The sequence below is a fragment of the Lonchura striata genome, chromosome 13, assembly GCF_046129695.1.
Source record: "Lonchura striata isolate bLonStr1 chromosome 13, bLonStr1.mat, whole genome shotgun sequence".
Classification (NCBI taxonomy): Eukaryota; Metazoa; Chordata; class Aves; order Passeriformes; family Estrildidae; genus Lonchura; species Lonchura striata.
This window is the reverse complement of record NC_134615.1, coordinates 4,946,879-4,965,533: the sequence shown is the minus strand read 5'-3', so window position 1 is coordinate 4,965,533 and position 18,655 is coordinate 4,946,879. Positions and strand designations below refer to the sequence as shown.

The following is an 18,655-nucleotide window of genomic DNA, read 5'->3' as shown; positions in this document are numbered from 1 at the left end:
TCTTGAATATCAGCAGGAACTTGAGGCAAATTTTGGCTTTGTTTTCAGCCTTTTTGGGATATACTTCATTCTAGAATGAATTCTTAGGACTTGTGTTCTAAGAAAGCTCTAGGAATACTGAAGGAGGGAGGAGAGTTCTGGGGAAATGCATGGATTACAGCTTTTCCCTTCCCTGAAAGCCTGAACAACATTCACAGCGTGTCCATTACCAACCTCAGGGCAGGAAAAAATTTGCAGTCCTGATGCCAGCAGAAAACTCCTCCATGAAGCAGTCTGTTTTTAAGATCCCCTTCATTATACAGTAAAGGTCTCACAGGTCAGTCTGTTGTTTTACTTTTTAAATGAGAATGCCATAGTCCAGCTCATAACAACAGCCAGTACCAGCCCTCAGCCTTGTACATTTGTTTTTCCAGGCAAATGAAGAAAAAAACCCTTTAGTGGGTTCAACAAAGGGAACCAAAGATAATTGTTTATACTATATAGACATGAAGGTGACTCGTGGATGTTTATACTTCTCAGACTGAGAAATGTTATTCAAGGGAACAGGATGTTTTGAGCCTACAGCATCTTATGTTTTTCTGTGAAATAAAGCTCCATAGTATCACAGGGTCAATAGTTTTCTTCTGCTGTTAGTCCCTCAATTCTATTAAGAAATTCTTTAATATTCTTCCCCTGCCTCTTTTCCCTTTTTTTTTTTTTTTTTGTTTTGCTTTGTTTTCTTTTTGTTTGTTTGTTGTATGTTTGTGTGTTCTTTGGTTGGCTTACCAGATATAGAAATGCTTCTCTTAAAACCTTATAGTCAGTGAGTGTAGCTGACACTGGATAAAGTTGTCATTATGATCTAGGATTTCACTGATTGTGCTTTATAATTTTTATATTTTGCAAGAGGTTTTTAACTTCCCTTTTGTGTGTTCATAGAATTGTTTAAAGTGAAGGGGTTTTGCCATACTGAAAGGATATTGAGGAGAGCCTGTTGTTATTACCATGCAAGCCAGACAGTCTGAACAGTCTTTCAGTCAGATGTAAATCCACAATTATAAATCACCATGTGAAGGGGAATAGCAATCACTGCATTTTGATCTATCACCACAATACTTTTCATATAAATATACTGACCAGAATAGAAAACTTAGGTGTATTTTCTGTGTCTTTATGCAGTAAACATCTCTTTGAAGCACCATTTGTGCTCGACGTCAAGAGTATCTCTCAATAAGAACAGCTCACAAAGAAGAGATGGTGCCAGCCTTATGCACAGCAGAGGGATTTAAAATAAAACACAAAGAAACCTGCTGGGTGACAGAACTGTATAGGCCTGTAAAATTTCCACAAACTGGGGCGTACAGCATGTGTAGTTTTGTATACTTAATGCTTAAATAATTCCCTCTACTTCAAAGAGAAGGGCTGTCCTGGGAGCTATGGGGCAATCAGAGTTTAGTTCTTACTTTGCCATGGACTTCTGTGGTATTTTCTGCAAGTCATTTCATTTCATTGTGCCTAAGTTTCTTCATGTGTAAAATAAATCCTTCAAATACAATTGGATCAGCTTCATACAGCAAATTACATCTGATGCTGAATCATGTCTTTTATCTCTCTATCTGCCTGCTTATTTTTATTGTGAGCTCCTTAGGGCAAAGACTATCACTTGAAGTCTCATATATAATAAAAGTGTCTTTAGCACCACAGATCCCATTCTCGGGGACTGGAAGCTTAGTGTAATAAAAATAAACAAATGTGATCAGCCACGGGAATTAAAATAAAGTATCCAAAGCAAAGAAAATCTATACTTATGACCTTCTCTCATGAATACACTGGCCCCCAGAACAGAGACAGTGCTTAGCTGCATCCCTGGGCAGATGTAAAACACTTCATTGTTTGGCCAATTGGATGTGTTAAGAAAAGCTTTCTTGCCACAGCACAGCCATGCAAGAATAAAATAAAGACCGTAGCCTAGGCAGTGGGGTAGTTCATGTTCCAATGACATTAACAAGGGTTTGGAAAGGAACATTAATATTCCTGAACCTCTCAGGAGCAGGTTGGCTAATCTAAACATATCTGAGAAAAATAATATCTAATTATTTTAGATATCTAAAATAATATCTAATATCTAATTACATAACTAATCTGGAGAAAAATTGGGGGAAAAGGATTTTTCTTGTGACACAGACACATGGGGGTGGGGTACCTGGAAAAGAGAGCTGAGAACACAAACAGGTCTGCCTGTTTCCAGAGCCAGGGCAACCAGCCAGCTTTTGCGGCATGCTCACATAGTAAAGAAAGACTTATTTTAAAAGTTCTATTTCTTAGAAGGCAGAAGCTAAAATTTTGTTCTTACTGAAAATGTCTTCTCTTGATAGAGAATAGAGATACAACCTGACTAGGAACATGACAGGGATTTGGTCTGCTGAGCAGTTTCAGAGCATGTTTATCATACTTCATCTGGTCGAAAAACTGAAGAATGGCAAAGATGGAAACATTTTCTTTTTTAAATGTCTAGTTTTGCTAGATTTGAACATTATTTGCAAACAAATACAGAGGAGATAATAGGCTTATTAGGCTGTAGATACATGCATGAGAACTGTGGGTGGAGGTGAGGGGTCATAGAGGTCAGTCCCTGCAGGTTACTCAGGAGCTCTTTGCTCAGACAAAGCTCAGTGTCTCCCATTCAAGTTGGGTGCAAGTACAGAGCCCAAGGTTGTGTTCTAATGATAAGCTCGTGATACACTGCTCATTATTTTTCATACATATTAAACTCATTTTCTCCCAGAAGAGGTCTCTGGGGTCAGCAGACGCCGATTCCTGTTCCCTACATTGGCATTAACGCGGCTGCAGCGGCGGCTCAGCAATTGCATTTGCTGGGCCTACATTTTAAAGAACATTGTTTTCTTCCAGAAAAACATTTCAGTTCTTGCAATCAGTGCTTGTTTCTGTAAATTAAGGAATGAATTGTGCCAAATTGTTCTCCTCTTCTTCTCTCTTCTAGGGTTATTTGCAATGTAGCTTATGCTACTGTCAGTACATCCACTCCGTGCTTTACAGGAAAATGAAATCATTACACACAACACAAATTGCTAGACCTCTTTCATAATCACACACTCTTAATTGGCATGTAAGCACCAAGATCCCTGTAATACATGCAGTAAAATGTCTCTGACTCATTTTTTTCTCCCAGGTTGAAAGGTCAATGAGAGTATTTTTCTTTAATTTGACAGGCACACAAGAAATAATGCAAGACTCATTTATGGTCAGGTAATGCACAAAGAAATCTATAAATCAAGCTAAGGGGAATATTAGATCATGCTCATATCTGAACCCATCTGGCTTAGTTCACGAAAGAATCAATATGAGGCAGAGAGCTCAGTATTATTTGTGATTTATGCTCTTGCATCTAAGGGGAGAAACATTTGCAATTTTTAAGTCTCTTCATCTAAAACAAAAGGTGAAAAAGAAACTACAGTTGGCTATTACAACACATGCAATAGGTAAGTGATATGGTGACAGATTATAGCTGCAGGGGGAAGGGGTGGCTCATTCCACTTAATGACTCAGCACGTTGTTTTAGTATTTTCATCTTTACATCCCTCTCCCCCCACATGTATCAGTACAGAGGTATTAAGAAATAAAATTGCCTAGATTTCAACAAGTTTGATATTTGTAAATGAATTGCCATTGATAGTTCACGGGCACAGGACTGTAAGAAAATACAGCATAATATAACATACGGTTGTCTTCACTGTCTTCTTTCAAATACTACTTTCACTAATAAACCCCTAAACACCTAAAAACATGGCATGGTTAAATATTAATCCTGCCCCATACCATCATATACACATAAGCTTTTGATCCTTTCACGAACACCCAGGATTTGCATGAAAGGTTTCTGCTTCTATAGTACATCTATCTCTCAACTAATAAAATCTCCAGTTGGCCTCGAGTTGAGCCTCCCCAGGAGGCAGGAGGAGGAGTGTCAGACAGCATTGCTGAACGCTGCACCGGTGCACGGGGTGGGAGGCAGAGCAGAGCAGAGATCGCACAAAGCAATTAGGGTATGAAAAACACGCTGCAGTGATGGGTGCCATAAAAGCGTCAGGGGAACTGGGGCAAGTAAAACATCCATTTCAGCTTCAGTGATTTGTTTTACATACAGTGCTAATATCCTTCAAACAAATACCAAATGCAGTTTAATTTAAATCTTGGAAGCCATTTAGACTAAAGTGAGAGCCTGACATATTTTTCTCCCAGCTAATGTGTACAAGAAGAATCAATATTTTTCCCAGTATAATTTGATGAATTATTACATCAGACAGTATTGATCCAGTCAAAGAAGAAGGAGGTCAAAATAATGAAAATCAGTTGGTTGTGATTAGAAATGCTTGGGATATTAATTTGGAAAAGGTTGATAACTAAAAGGGTCTATAGCTTTACACTTATTGATTTAATAAATAGAATAAGCCTTGATGATCCAAAACAAGGTTACTTGTATAGGTGTTTCAGGGGGTTGTGTTGCTGAAAGCCAGTCTATATGTCTTCTGTATGTGTTTAAATTATATTTTAGTTCAGCACACTGAAAACATTCATTTTAAAAATCTGTTCCTTTCAGCCACAATTTTCTGCTGCACTTTGCTGCTGAAAACCCTTAGACTTCATTCTGGTAGTAGGCTTAGTACTCTTTCAAGTATTTAGTTTAAAGTTTTTCATATGGTTGTTTCATTATTAGCAATGAATGCATTAATTTGTACACATTTTATAAATACTGGGAAGGATTCAAGAGCCTCCCACACAAGAGGCAATTGTGTTGGGGCTGTTATTGACTCCTGCTCGGGTATGCCCGTCTAGCAGAGTTCTACAGAGTCAGTGTGTCACACACCCGTCAGTCCAAAAGGCTCCAGGCTGTTCCAGGAGACGGCCGGCGGTGAGCAGGGGCTGGCCGTGCCCGGCGCTGCAGAGCCCTGTGCCTCGCCGCGCACAGAGAGAGAACAGGGGCTAGAACGGATTGTCTGGGCGGGACACAGCCAGGATACAATATCCACAGCTTTCTGTCCCCTTCTCTTCCTACCACTGGAGTCTCTTCTACTTTGGGCATCCCCCTAAGTCTTTCTTCCCTCACGAGCTTTACTGTCCAGGCACTATTCCCCTACCTGGGGTTCGCTTTTTGCAATCTCAGCCTTCCGCCTCAGTGCTTCTGCTGTTACCAGGTTGTGCAGCTGCTTGTTACCACGGGGTTCCTGCAGCAGATACCCCTGCCCGCAGTCCATGTGTGTGTGCCTGCCCCGGCCCCCGTGCCTGCCCGGCCCCCGTGCCTGCCCACAGCCCATGTGTGTGTGCCTGCCCCGGCCCCCGTGCCTCCCCACAGCCCATGTGTGTGTGCCTGCCCCGGCCCCCGTGCCTGCCCACAGCCCATGTGTGTGTGTGTGTGTGCCCGGCCCCGGCCCCCGTGCCTGCCCCCGGCCCCCGTGTGTGTGTGTGCCTGCCCGGCCCCCGTGCCTCCCCACAGCCCGTGTGTGTGTGTGCCTGCCCACAGCCCGTGTGTGTGTGCCTGCCCACAGCCCGTGTGTGTGTGCCTGTCCGGCCCCCGTGCCTCCCCACAGCCCATGTGTGTGTGCCTGCCCCGGCCCCCGTGCCTGCCCACAGCCCATGTGTGTGTGTGTGTGTGCCCGGCCCCGGCCCCCGTGCCTGCCCCCGGCCCCCGTGTGTGTGTGTGCCTGCCCGGCCCCCGTGCCTCCCCACAGCCCGTGTGTGTGTGTGTGCCTGCCCCGGCCCCCGTGTGTGTGTGCCTGCCCCGGCCCCCGTGCCTGCCCGGCCCCCGTGCCTGCCCCCGGCCCCCGTGCCTGCCCCCGGCCCCCGTGCCTGCCCACAGCCCATGTGTGTGTGCCTCCCCCGGCCCCCGTGCCTGCCCCGGCCCCCGTGTGTGTGTGCCTCCCCCGGCCCCCGTGCCTGCCCCCGGCCCCCGTGCCTGCCCCGGCCCCCGTGCCTCCCCACAGCCCATGTGTGTGTGTGCCTGCCCGGCCCCCGTGCCTGCCCGGCCCCCGTGCCTGCCCGGCCCCCGTGCCTGCCCGGCCCCCGTGCCTGCCCGGCCCCCGTGCCTGCCCGGCCCCCGTGCCTGCCCGGCCCCCGTGCCTGCCCGGCCCGGCCCGGGCCCTCAGCCGCCCCCGCCGCGCCCTCCCGGCCGGTGCCGCCGGCCCTGCCCGAGCCTCGGCAGCGGCTGAGGCCGCTCCGAACGGGCTGCAGCGACAAGAAGGATCCGCTCACCCCGGCCCTTGCAGGGACCCCGAGTGCTCTCGGTAATAGCAATACCTACCAGCTGCTCGTAGGACCTGAATGCGTTTCACCTGCTCTCCCTCAGGTGGCATTTCGCTGGTGCCCATCGGAGCAGGTCTCTGGGAAATGCAATTTAACTGAGAATACAATACAAGTATTATTGCCATAGCCCTGAATTGCATACAAGAGTCAGAGCTCTGCTACATCTCTGGAAATTTGGGGTTGGTCGCATCCCATCTGCTTCAAACGTCCTTCTAGCACAGGGAATGTGTGTGTGCAGATACGGCTCATTGAAAGTTAAATTTTTTTATTCTATCTTCTTGCTTCACTTGGAATGATTCCAAAATCTCTCTTGAGCATGAGAAACTAAATCTGCTTTCCTTAAGGTCTTTAGGAATTCCTTGCTCGGGTTCTGGTGTAATAAATACCAACTGACGTTTGAGTTGACAGTAGTTACAAAGCCTGGGCCTCACAGGACAGCAGTACAGTGTGAAAAATTAAAACATCCGTAGGTACTGCTTATTTGCTGCGAGTAGAAGGAGATCCTGGAAAATAATTCTATATTTCATCCCAATAATCCTTCAGCATGGCCAATGCCTAAAGATATGTGTGTTTTCCCTTGCCAGAAGCACATCTAGCAGGCACAGTAACTGCATAGGAGTTATATAACCAGGGTGACAAAAGTCATCTCCCAGACAGGTAGAAAATGATAAGAGTTCTGTGGCACATGACTGGATTGATCATACCAGCTCTGCACCTATTTCCAGGTACAATAGCAGAGCACAGCAAGTTATACTGGCTAACTCAGTGCAGCAGCATCACTGCTGAGTTATAGTTATTATCCTTTAGACAGCATAATGCAACTTTTCCTTCTGGATAAGATCTGTTATTTTTGTCACCTGCTCTATAAGAAGACACCCAGACTATCATTATCCCAGGCCAACTTTATAGGTTCTTTTGCCTGCCCAAATTGGTTCATCCTAGAACTCACCAGAATGAGCAGCATGGCTGGGGTGAAATGGAAGAGAAACGCTAATTTTCAGTTCCTGTACATGCTGCAAGATGAAGCAGAGTCTTCTGAGTTTCAGCAATGGGACATGGCAAAACTTTCTGGTCCTTTCTAAACAGCCCAGATTTCGCTGAGCTGAGGCTGTAAAGTATAAGACCTAGTGTGCTTAAAGGGCCATTGCTAAACATTTTCTTTTTTCCAGTTCAGCTCTGGACATTTACATGCAGTAGTGGTTTAGGATTAGATTAAGAAGTACTTCATGCCTAGGCTTACACCCAAGTTCAGGGAAGTAATTTCAGATCTCTGAGCAGCAGCCATAGCCCAAAGCAGAAAGGCAGCTGTCCTGTGCATGGTGAGGTGCCGAGCACTGGGCTCTTAACAAGGCACCAGAGAGTCATTTGTTGTCCCTCACCTGAAAAGAGATATGATTTTCCCAGCAGGGAGCCTGGCATTTGTACTACAGTTGGATCATAATGTTTGTATCTCTGTTAAAATGGCATATTGCTCCCAACACCTGTATCTTTCTGGCCACAGAGGCTAAAGTAGTATTTCTTGTTCATACTTTATGTGTTTTTTTCCTGCAAAGCTTCACTTCTTTATTGTTTCTTATTTAGAAACTATGAGTTATGTAAATAAAATCTGTGACTTTTGCCTTTCCAGGAGCTGGAGCTAAGTTAATGTAGAGCAGTGCCAAGGAGCAAATGGGGTTAGAGCATGTTTTAAATTGCCATACTCTTGCTTGTGATTTATTCTTCCTATCTGTAGCATTCCTCTGCAGAGATATTTATAAAAATAGGTGTTCCATGCACTGTATATCACAGGTTTATTTAGGCTTGTTGTTGAAGATTTACACTGCTCAAAAGAGCAGTCATAGCAGATAATTCCATTTGCAAGCTTCAACAAAGTGTTCTGGGGAAAGTGCTGTTATCACCGTGAAGAATTTTAATGATGGCAGGGTTTACAGACAACTTCTTTGGCAAACAAGGCTGCAGCAAGATAACTCAGCAAGTTCCTTTGCCAGAGGTGGTTTTGTATTTTTGCTGCTGCCTGTTAAACACACCTTACATCCACCTCCCAGCCCTCTCCAGGAGTTTCAGCACTATGTCTACTCTGCAGTGCTTACCCTCCTAAACATGAAACACCTCTCAGGATCTCACCTGAAAGGGTTGCTGAGCACCTCACAGACCGGCCACTGCTTCTTCTGTTATAAAACTTCTTCTTAAAGTAATGTCTTTTGACTTTGTCATTACTATAAGGACAATGACAATTTTACTAATAACCTAATATGGTTCAATGTGATCTCAGGAGAAGCTGGGTTAAGATACTTCTTACTTTCTGGGAGATTCCTCATTTATTCACATCTTGCTGATCACAAGTTTCACTATTGCAATAAATTAATACTGTGTTTTAGTAATCCATTACAACTGTTGGAGGGAGGAAGGAAAAGAGGAGTTTGCAAGTTGGTAAGACCCTTCACCTCATAGTCCTCAGTGACCAGAGACCCTCCCCACACATTTACACCTGCAGGGACATTCCACAGGGAAGTCAGAGATATTCTTGCTATACATTGCATGTAATATATAATTATTATGTGTCATATATTGCAGGTAATATGTAATGATAACACAGTGCTATATATAGCAGTTATCCAGCTTAGATCCCCTTCCCTACAGGCAAACTGCTTTTCTGTGCCACAGTCTTGGTGACCCCTGAGAAGCAGCTGCCTTGGCCACCTCATGGTCCCAGTGCTGCAGGCCATGCCACTGCTGAAAGGGGAAGAGGGACTCTGTGTCTGTGGCCTTCCCTTCACAACTGTTCACTAGTTCCTAAAAGGGAATTGTTGCTGCTTCTTCTCATATTGTTCCTTTTCAGCAAAACTATCAGATTTTGGTGGTGTCAGTCTGACATCCCCTCATTAGCACTGTAAAAGCTCATCAGTGTAATTCTATGTATCTTGCACTGGTAACCTTGCAAGATGCCACAGAACTCCCCTATGATTTTTTTCCTTTCTCTCATTGCTTTTATGTTGTCGGCTAGAACAAAAGGAGTTTCAGTTAATTATCTGTGTATTTGCTGAAACCAGTAACTTACATCCCAGCTAGCACAAAACAGTTGCTTGACTGAAGTTCTTGGCAGATTTAAACACCTTCTGGTCGTAAGTTTAAAAAAAAATCTATTCCCATTTTCCGATTTGCATATTCAAATTTTCTTACACAAAAATAAACATTCTACTTTTTTCACTGTTCTCCAGTACCTAAGGAAAAGGAGGATGATTCAGTGGCTGGAAAAATAACCTGAAGTGTGGAAGGTCCAAACTCATCCTCTTTTTGTCTATAAATTTTCCACTTCTGTAGGCAAGTTCTTCAGTTTCCTCTGCCACAGCTTTATGTCTGTAAAAGGCAGCAACAGCATTGTTTTCACAGCTACAGATTGTGAAAATCTCAGCTATTACAATGACAGGAACGGTGCAGGTGATTAGATAGATAAACTGTACTGTAAGAACAGAACATGGAGGCATTTAATCTGGTTTAGTGCTTTGAAAATATATGTATCTCCATGAATATGACTTTCCTTTGGTGCCATTCTGGTTTGGTGCACTGTTCCTTAGCTGAATCCGTTTCCTCAGCTCACTTCACTACCCAAAGTATAGTGAGAAGACAGCTCAAAGACACTATGCCAATGTCATGCAGCACGCAGGATGAGATGGCTCCAAGTATTAACTTCTTGAGTTGAATCACCACCAGACAGCAAATCATTGCCCTAGAGTTTCAGGAAACGTTTTTTTGCACAGTAGCACATGACATAGCTGGAAATCAATTAATGTTTCCACTGAATTTTCATGTGCCCTTGCATGCAATATCCAGACAGATCATGTGAGTCACAGCCACCTCACTGATGGATACAAACTGAATGTCACCATCTATGCACCCACCATGTTGTCCTCACCCTTGATGGCAATTAAATGCGATTTTTTTCTCCTCCTGGGGAAAAATTAAACAGCTGCAAGATGTGGAGATTTTATCACATGTGTGGAGGGAGAGGGTTCAGATGTCTCTCTCCTGGCAGATAATTGCTTAGTTTAATGAGGAAGTTTTGTAGTATTTTTAACCGTTGCTTCTGTGCGTTGTTTAATTATTTGCATATGGCATCATCAAGTTAAAAAGAGTGTACACATTCAGAACTTCTTCTCAGTCTTGTGTTAGACATTAATGAAAAGAAGCTGAGGATAGGTTTCTCACTAATGATGATGGAAAATTAGTTTCAAAACCCCAGAGGTGTCTTGAAAGATACACCAATGATATATAAAGGTCCAAGGAGAGAAATTCAGCACAAAATATTGCCTAGGCTCTTTTGTACTGTTTCGCCAAGAGATCTTTTTCCCATTTAATTTAGTAGTTATGAGGGAGGACAGCAAAGAGTAAATACAGAAGGCTCTCAGAGATTGCAAGACTGCAGTACTGGCAGCAAGTAAGGGAGGCTGATAAACAGCGCAGGCGAGACAGCGAATGCCAGCATGGCACATACAGTAAAGGTTACACGCCTGGAGACCTGCAGCAACAGACAGATTCATGGCTTTTTTTTTTAGTCTTGAGCTAGCGCAAAGTTGAGTGTCTGGAGAGGAGCAATGCTTTATGCATTAGTCATAACATTTGGAAGGGCAGCAAATCCACAGGCACAAGAGGCACAGAGGCACAAGAAAACAGTTGCTAGTCCTTTTCTTCTCATTCTGCGAGGTGCAGCCTCCGGTTATTCCCAGGCACCTCAGCCAAACAACAAGGGGCCAGTTCAGAGAGGACCACGTTCTAGTTGCACTCTGTGCTACCCTGTGCTTCAGCATCTCATTTGCAAGCTTGTGTGTTCTCTGATAAGGTTGTTTGGGTTCAGTTGTTTTAGTGTGAGGGGAAGAGACAGTGTTGATCATTAGAACTGACTGGTTCAGTCAGTGGTGAGCAGTGTGTAATATAAGCCACATTTAGTAGTAAGGGATCTGTTTACCCAACCTCATGTTTTCCTTCCATAAATTGGGAAGAGCTGCAGAAGGGAGGGTCAGGTGATGCTGCTGACATGGCTCAAGCATTTCAACACATCAGATAGGTCTTCAGTTTGGGGAGTTGTTTATTTTCCTGAACAATAGCCTCCTAATTTTTTGTTTGAGGTCCTGCATAGCGCTACAGATAAATAAGGCTATGACAATAAGGCTGCTTTTTTTAGATAATTTTCAGAAAAGTTTAGAAATAGCCCATGTACACACTCAGCTTGAGAATTCCTCCACCACACAGCTGCTGCTCACTACCTACACTTGCTGTTTGCATTGTCTCCTATGTCCCCTGGGTTATCCCTTTAATGGCTTTGACATTAAACACCTGAACAGTTGCTCAATATACAGAAGAGAAAAAAGAAGGATGAAGCAAGATGGATAAAAGATAAATGGAGGTGACAAAGAAGGTAGCACTAATGGTTCAAACCAAAATAGCTCTTTTTATGTTTGAGCAGGTCCTTGAAACACAAATGCATCACAACCATTAGCCATAAGATGCACAATTTGCTTATGTTAGTCTCAGTGCTCTCGATTCACTTCATTTTACTGATCTCCAATATTTTACACACAATTATGATTTTGTAGTTACAGTTTAGTTATGTGGGGAAGAGGCTCTAAAGTGTTCTTGCCACGCAGTGTGTACTGGAAGTGTGTACTGGAAGTGTGTTTAAACCAGAACTAAGGGTTTGAAGCGGTGTCAGGTCCCAGTCAACATTTAGCAATAATACAGTCATTATGCTACTTTAAAAGAGTGCAAAATTCACCTGTAGGAACAATCAATAAAATTTGATTCAATAAACAATTTGGAAGAAAAAGTAAGAGACTGGAAGCTGGGAAAAGCCAGAATAAAATCTAAAATAGTGCACTTAACATTCCTGTTCCAGCTGAGTATTTTGGGGATCTGGTGCTGGTCCAGCCACTCTTAAGCACACACAGCAAGACAGTATTTGGGCAAAGCTGTTGTTTTCCATGTGGTGCATGTACATAAACTCTAGTCACTGTTAGCCCTGAAGAGGGCTGCAGAGCTGCAACATTCCTATCTGGAACCACAGGAGTTCCTCTGCTGGCTTCTGCAGTTTGTTAATTTAAACTTTTACAGCAAGATGTGACACCTAGAGCATCACAGTGAAATTTTCGTTTTAGCCACAGCTTAGTGCTAGTGATCAGCCCACACACTGCTAATTGCAAGTGGAGTAGTAATAATGTGCAGCCTGTTGACTTTAAAAAGTGTATTTTCCTCAATTCCTACACTGTTTTTCTCCTATTGGAGTCACACAACCATGCAGTGTCATCTGCTGAGGCAGCAGAACAGAAAAGGTAAAGATTTCAGGCTCCGGATGTTTTCATCTTGCCAGGATGAATAGAGGCATCGGTCTGAAAAGGAAGTTACTAAGGAGACAGAAGTTGCTTTCAGTGAACTGGAGGCCAGAGAGAGGACTTCCTTGGGAAATACATCCCAGTAAAGCTCAGGTGTGCTGTTGTCAGCAGCCCCTCCCTCACGCTGGCTCCTCTTTAAACCAAACCCAGTGTCAGGCTGTGCAGAATTGGCTCTGTCAGCCGCTCTTGCTGACATCAGAAAACACAAAATCTGGTGTGTATCTTAACTTAGTCTAGCTAAAAGGTGTGGAGTGGCTGGGCTGGATCTGGATCAAACTATTGGAAATTTAAGGAAGAATACTCTTCCTTCTTAAAAACCAGACTTCTCTCTGCTGAGAGGTTTTATGGTGTGCAGTTAGTGTGGCAGCATGATACAGCTCCATGTTTTTTCCTGGAGGCTGGCGCCCTTAAGAGGGTTTTGTATCAACACATTTTGGTGTCCTTAAGAGTGTTTTGCATCAATGTATTTACCATGCAACATATATGTATGTAAATTATAGTGATATTCACAATATTAATTTTGGCAATATAGGACACCAAATTTATCTTTGTCAAGGAAAGCATCCCTTACATCACAAAATTATGACCTAACAATACATTTTGAAAAAGGTATCATTTTGTTAAAAAGCCATTCTGGCCAAGAAAATTTACTTGCTGTAATCAAAACCACAAAAATATATAAACACAATATAAAAAAACAGAGAGGTCACTGCGCTTTTGTGAGCATCTGAGCATAAAATGATGAAACAAGATTACCTCTCAAATGGGGAAACTCAAGGGTACTTTCTGTCACCTACCTACTGCTCTACCCATAGAAGGGAGAAATCACACTAGAGAGCACCTGAGTCGGGTAAAGAAAAATCAGTGGCATTTCATTTTTATGTTTTACTAATTTCAAGTGTTCAAAATTCTTGAATGACACTCTCGAAAATAATGAGGTTTAAAAATAGTAAATGTCATAAATGCTTTCTGGTTTTTATTCCATAATCAAAGTAATTACAACACTATTTAAGGTTAAGTGCTTTATTATTAATCTTTCATTACCTGTGATTGAATTAAGGGCCAGCAGCATTCAAATCTTTCATGCAGGTACTTGCTAGCTGCTACTACCCCTTTCCTAATATAAGTAGCAGAACTCTGTTGTCTCCAGGGACTCTAGCAAAACATTAGCTTTTGCAACATGACTGGAAAGGTACCAAGTTTGGGTTATTTTCAGTCTGTGGGAGTAAGTTCCAGAAAAAGAGCTGGTTGGGGAATTCTCCAGCAGAAGGTTTTTCAGCAAAGAAAATGCCCTTTTCGCACAACCAGTGTTTTCTATGTGAAAAAAAAGGCAAATTTTTAAAAATATATTTTTCCCTGGAAGAATCAAAACAAAGGCTGGCCCAGCTGCTGCCTGCTACATGCTCCCCAGTCCCACTTTGAGCAAAAAGTGAGTTCAACAGCTGCCTCCCAGGCAGGCTGCTGGAGGTGAGCAGTCCCCAGCTCTCTGTCCTCCTGGCATGTGCCAGCTGCACAGGGAGAGGAGCAGGACAAACTGGGGAGGATCAGAGCCCTCCACTTTCCTGGTGAACCTTTGCCAGTTCCCAGGCTTGCTGCACAGCTCTCCAAGGTATAGCAGCCACACACAATGAAAACACTACTTCAAGGCCCAAGAAATTAAATTTTTCTGAAAATCTATTTCTACAAAAATGTCACTTTGACATTTTGTCCTAGTTCAATACACCTGCTTTCCCTGGGGAACGGAGTTGCTGTTTTCAAGATGATTCTGCCCACGCATCGCGGGCTCTCAGAGACCCCCCTGCCACCGCTGCTGTGGGTGTGACAAGGACACGGTGGGAGTGACCCTGCTGGCCACAGCCGTGGCCGTGGGGAAGGGCTGTCCAAGAGGTGAGGCCTCTGCAGAGCTGCTGGGGTACCTGAGCAAGCAATTAGCAAACTGGCCTTGAAATTAGAGCTCAGATCAGAAGAAAAACTCAAATCCCTCTATCGCCAGAGCTATGAAATGTTTATTCCTACCACAGCACAGAAACATGGGTTTAATGGCACTTAAATATATTGGTGTTTTACAGCATCCTAGGACATGAATATATTCATCTCTTTGCTTAGTTGCAGGAAATTGCAGTGATGGATTGACATCATTTTGTAATTGCATGCGATGCACAACCAAAACAGAGCTCAGGCAGTGAGCTGCATTCTAACTAAATGCTCGGTATTTGTTAATAATGAAAGTTCAGCTAGCTTGATAAAAGAACTGCATATATAGGATGAAATATTAATTTATTATGCATCAGTTGAGATTTTTAAGGTAGTGTGATTTTCCTTGAATGTATGTGTTTATCATTATCAGCCTGAACACAACTAGCACTCTTCAAGGTTTCTTGCTGAAAAGAAATTGAGCGTGCAAATACTCTTTCATCATAATCATACTGACTGTGCAGGGTAATTCATAAAAGAGCCAAAAATATATTGAAATTCAATATTATTTTAGTCCAAATCAATATTAATAATTGTTTGTATTTTAAAGTGAAATTTACAGTTGAAAAATGTACAGAGATCAGCCCATAGTTGCTAACACATCAAATTTTCCTATTAAACTTAAAGGCACAGTAATTTTACTTCAAAATGTTTCTTATAAAGCGAGCGAAGGCATTGATCTGTGAAAACAGCTATCTATTATTTATGTGAACAACATTAGAACAGATTTCAATTATAAATGAGCTGAAAGGTCAGTAACTATTTTATTTTTAAGGTCTTGATTTTAAATTTGGATAGCTTAATAAAAATATTTATGTGGGACGGCTCTCAGTGGAAATTGCACAGAAAGATTAGGCACAAAACACTGTCTGCAATCAAATCCCAATACTATTGGTACCTTTTACAGAGCCATTAAATGTGATTACAGTAGACTAATAATAATTACTTTGCTCTTCAGCCATAGAATCATAGAATGGGTTGGAAGGGACCTTAAAGATCATCTAGTTCCAACCAGATTTCCATCTAGTTCCTTCCAGGTTCTTTTGAGTGTGAATGCCTCGATTTCTGTACCGAATGCATATAATTTGAGTTTGCAGTTTGCAATTGCAATTGATGTTGTCTGAGCCCTCAGCCAGAACTTGATCAGTACCAGCCCACAGGCACAGGGAAGGGGTGAATAACCCTGTGTGGCACAGGGCTGCCCACACCAAGCAGGAAAAGATCCCTGGTTTGTATTAGATTTCCTGCTGCAGTGGCTGGGCCCAAATCTCCAATATGCTGGTGTCTCAGCAGTACAGCCGGAGCAGTGGTGAGCCATGCCAGGGACTGTTTCCCCTCCCCAGGAGAAGTACTCTGTGTCACAAATACTCTGACAGTTGTTCCATTTACTGGAGCAGGCACCATTCTACCTGTTCACACTACAGCAAAAAGAGGGAGGAAAGGACTGGAGTTCTTAGGCCGTGTCTACCTTCTCCTCACTGAAAGCAGAAGCTGAGAAGGGGAGGAGTTACAAACCCAGTCTGATGTCAAGTGTGTGGAGTCAATAGAGTATGTCCATTCCTACAGAGCATCAGTGGAACAACAGGAAGTTTGCTGGTGACATTTAATGATCTCTGATATTCACAGCACACAGGTATGTCTAGCAGCTATTTGCCTTATCTGTTCTTATTACAAATTACACAAAATGTGCTTAAAAATAACTGAATAACAGCAAATCAAACAGTAATATTCTCCCACTGTACCAGCATTACGGAACTGATTTTAAAGAGATTTCATGCCTATTCAGGGTTGTCATTACAGCTCAATATCAAAAATTGCATTCTGTTTAAAATGCTGACTCGTTGCACTGATATCGATGCGTTTCCTCTGGCTGCTCTAAATGTGGAGTGTCTGAAATTCTGGTGCAGAGTAGCTTGCAGAAAAAGACAAACTGGAAGTGTATCACATGTAGGAGTCCAGGTTCCTTGTACGGTGACCATCCAACTGGTGTCTGCTCCCCTGCGTAACCAGGACCTTTGGACAACCTTGCAGCTCCTTTCTCACCCACCCAGGCTTACCCGTGGTGCAGCCACCTCCTAAGGAGCCAGCCCCATTTCTGAGCACAGCTGTGTCCATCCCTCCGTGGCTCTGTCAGCAGCTGTGCCCTCCTGTTGTTCAGAGCACGGCTGTGCTGGACTTGCAGGTGGGATTCCACCCCTTCCCCAAAGCCCACTTTGGCAAAAGGCAAAACTTTTGGAAATGAAGGGGTGTAAGGGTGGAGCAAATGTTCACTGCCCTGTGTAAGCAGTACTCCAGTACAACGCCACTAAACATTCCCTCACACTGCAGTGCAGCTGGCACTCTCTACCTCAAATGGTACAGCTCTGCCTCTCTGCAGCCCTGCCAGCTTCCACATGCACCTGCCCTCACTCAGCATCACACAGAACCATTTCACTCCTTAAACTGATGGAAAAGTTTCCAGAACCTTCTCTTCCCTCATACACACGTGGGAGATCTCTCAGTTTGCAGATCTTCCCTTGGTCCCACAAGGCATATGAGCAGGAGGGCTCAGTGTGGGCCAGCCCATGTAGATGGTGGCATGTCACAGCTGTGCCTCTGCACACCCAGCCAGCTACCCATTCAGCAGTCAGTGCAGCTTCCCTTTATATGCTGCAGTAACACAATGACTGAATAAAAATTTAAAATTCCATTTCCTGTTGTTTAGGAATTGCACTTCAAAATAAAATGCAAATATTTTTTTGAGTTTGCTTTATTCTAGAGTAAAATTTTCATTTGGAATCAAAATATAAAAGGCATTTTAAAGACAAAAAAGCCAGTTTCCCAAGTATATTTAGTTGTAGAATATGTCTTCTCATCTGACTGCTTTGTTTTAACTGGCCAAGTCAAGAACAAGAAAAAATATCTCAGCTCTGACATACAGGCATAGTCTAAGTGAAAAAGCACCTTGAATAAACAGATCTTTAATTAGGGAGAAAGCAAATTTCAATAAGAAACAAATTACTCATCATGACTAGAAGGATTAAGAGTCAGTATTAGCTGAGAATAGTCAAATGTACACCATTACAGAAGGTGCTAGAGTCAATAAAGAAACCCTCTCCACAGCCACAGCAAAATGTGCCATTTCAAGGTTAGGAGGTCTATTTTGTTCTTCTTGTAGAAGAACATCACCACAAACCCACACAGTGTGAGTCAGGAGCTTGTTTTCCTTCTGCTTTTGGAGAAATTTTGGTGTATTTTGTTTCCACAATTAAAACCACCCTCACTGGTGACAAAGGGTTTTAATTTCTAGGTTACAGGGACCATTTCAGTTTTCCCTTTTTTTTTTTTTTGTTTTTTTTTTTTTGGTTGGTTGGTTTTTTGGCTTTTTTGGGGTTTTTTTTTTTTGTTTGCTTATGACTCCCAGACACATTTTCTCCACTTCAGATACTTTTGTCCTTTAGGAAAAGGAAATACTGTAGAGGAATCATAAACCCCTGCACTGTATTGCATGAACTGTATTATATATGGCACAGTTAAGCCCTAATGTTGAAGAAGAGGGCCTCACACATATATATATATAAAACCACTCATAATTATTGCTATAAAAATTATTTAAATTCTCATGATATCAAGAGGTGTGTCATGTGTATAAAACTTACCCAGTGGAAAGGAACATACTAACTTTTTATACACACATAGACATCTATACATATATATCAGCTGCTCATAGAATCTTTAAATTTTGTCATCTTTTCCTTCTTATCATAACACACTTAAAACTGCAAAGAAAAATTAATTTATAAAGGAAAAATTCAAATTTACATTTGCTTCATACTGGTATAAGGAGGAAGGATGTCTGGGGTAATCAATTGTTTGGTACCCCTGGAAATCCAGCTTATTCCAGGTGCATTGCACTTCTGAAAGAAGGCATTTTCATTAAAATACCCAGGAAACCTATGGAATAGACAAACGAAGCAAGACAACAGAAGAAGAGCATAATATCATATATATAACTGTTATAT

The 18,655-nt window shown here is 42.7% G+C and overlaps 1 protein-coding gene across 3 annotated transcripts in view; it reads left to right on the top strand.

Annotated features, from left to right (window-relative positions):
• The window catches only part of CHST8 (carbohydrate sulfotransferase 8), a 181,268-nt gene that overhangs the window by 15,477 nt on the left and 147,136 nt on the right, over positions 1-18,655 (top strand). The window contains exon 1 of one of the 3 annotated variants that reach the window (XM_021536686.1): positions 3,441-3,479. The exons of the other annotated variants lie outside the window; for them this stretch is intronic. The gene's annotated coding sequence lies outside the window, so the exon portion shown is untranslated. Of the gene's footprint in view, positions 1-3,440; positions 3,480-18,655 lie in introns of those variants that run through there. 3 annotated transcript variants of the gene reach the window in all.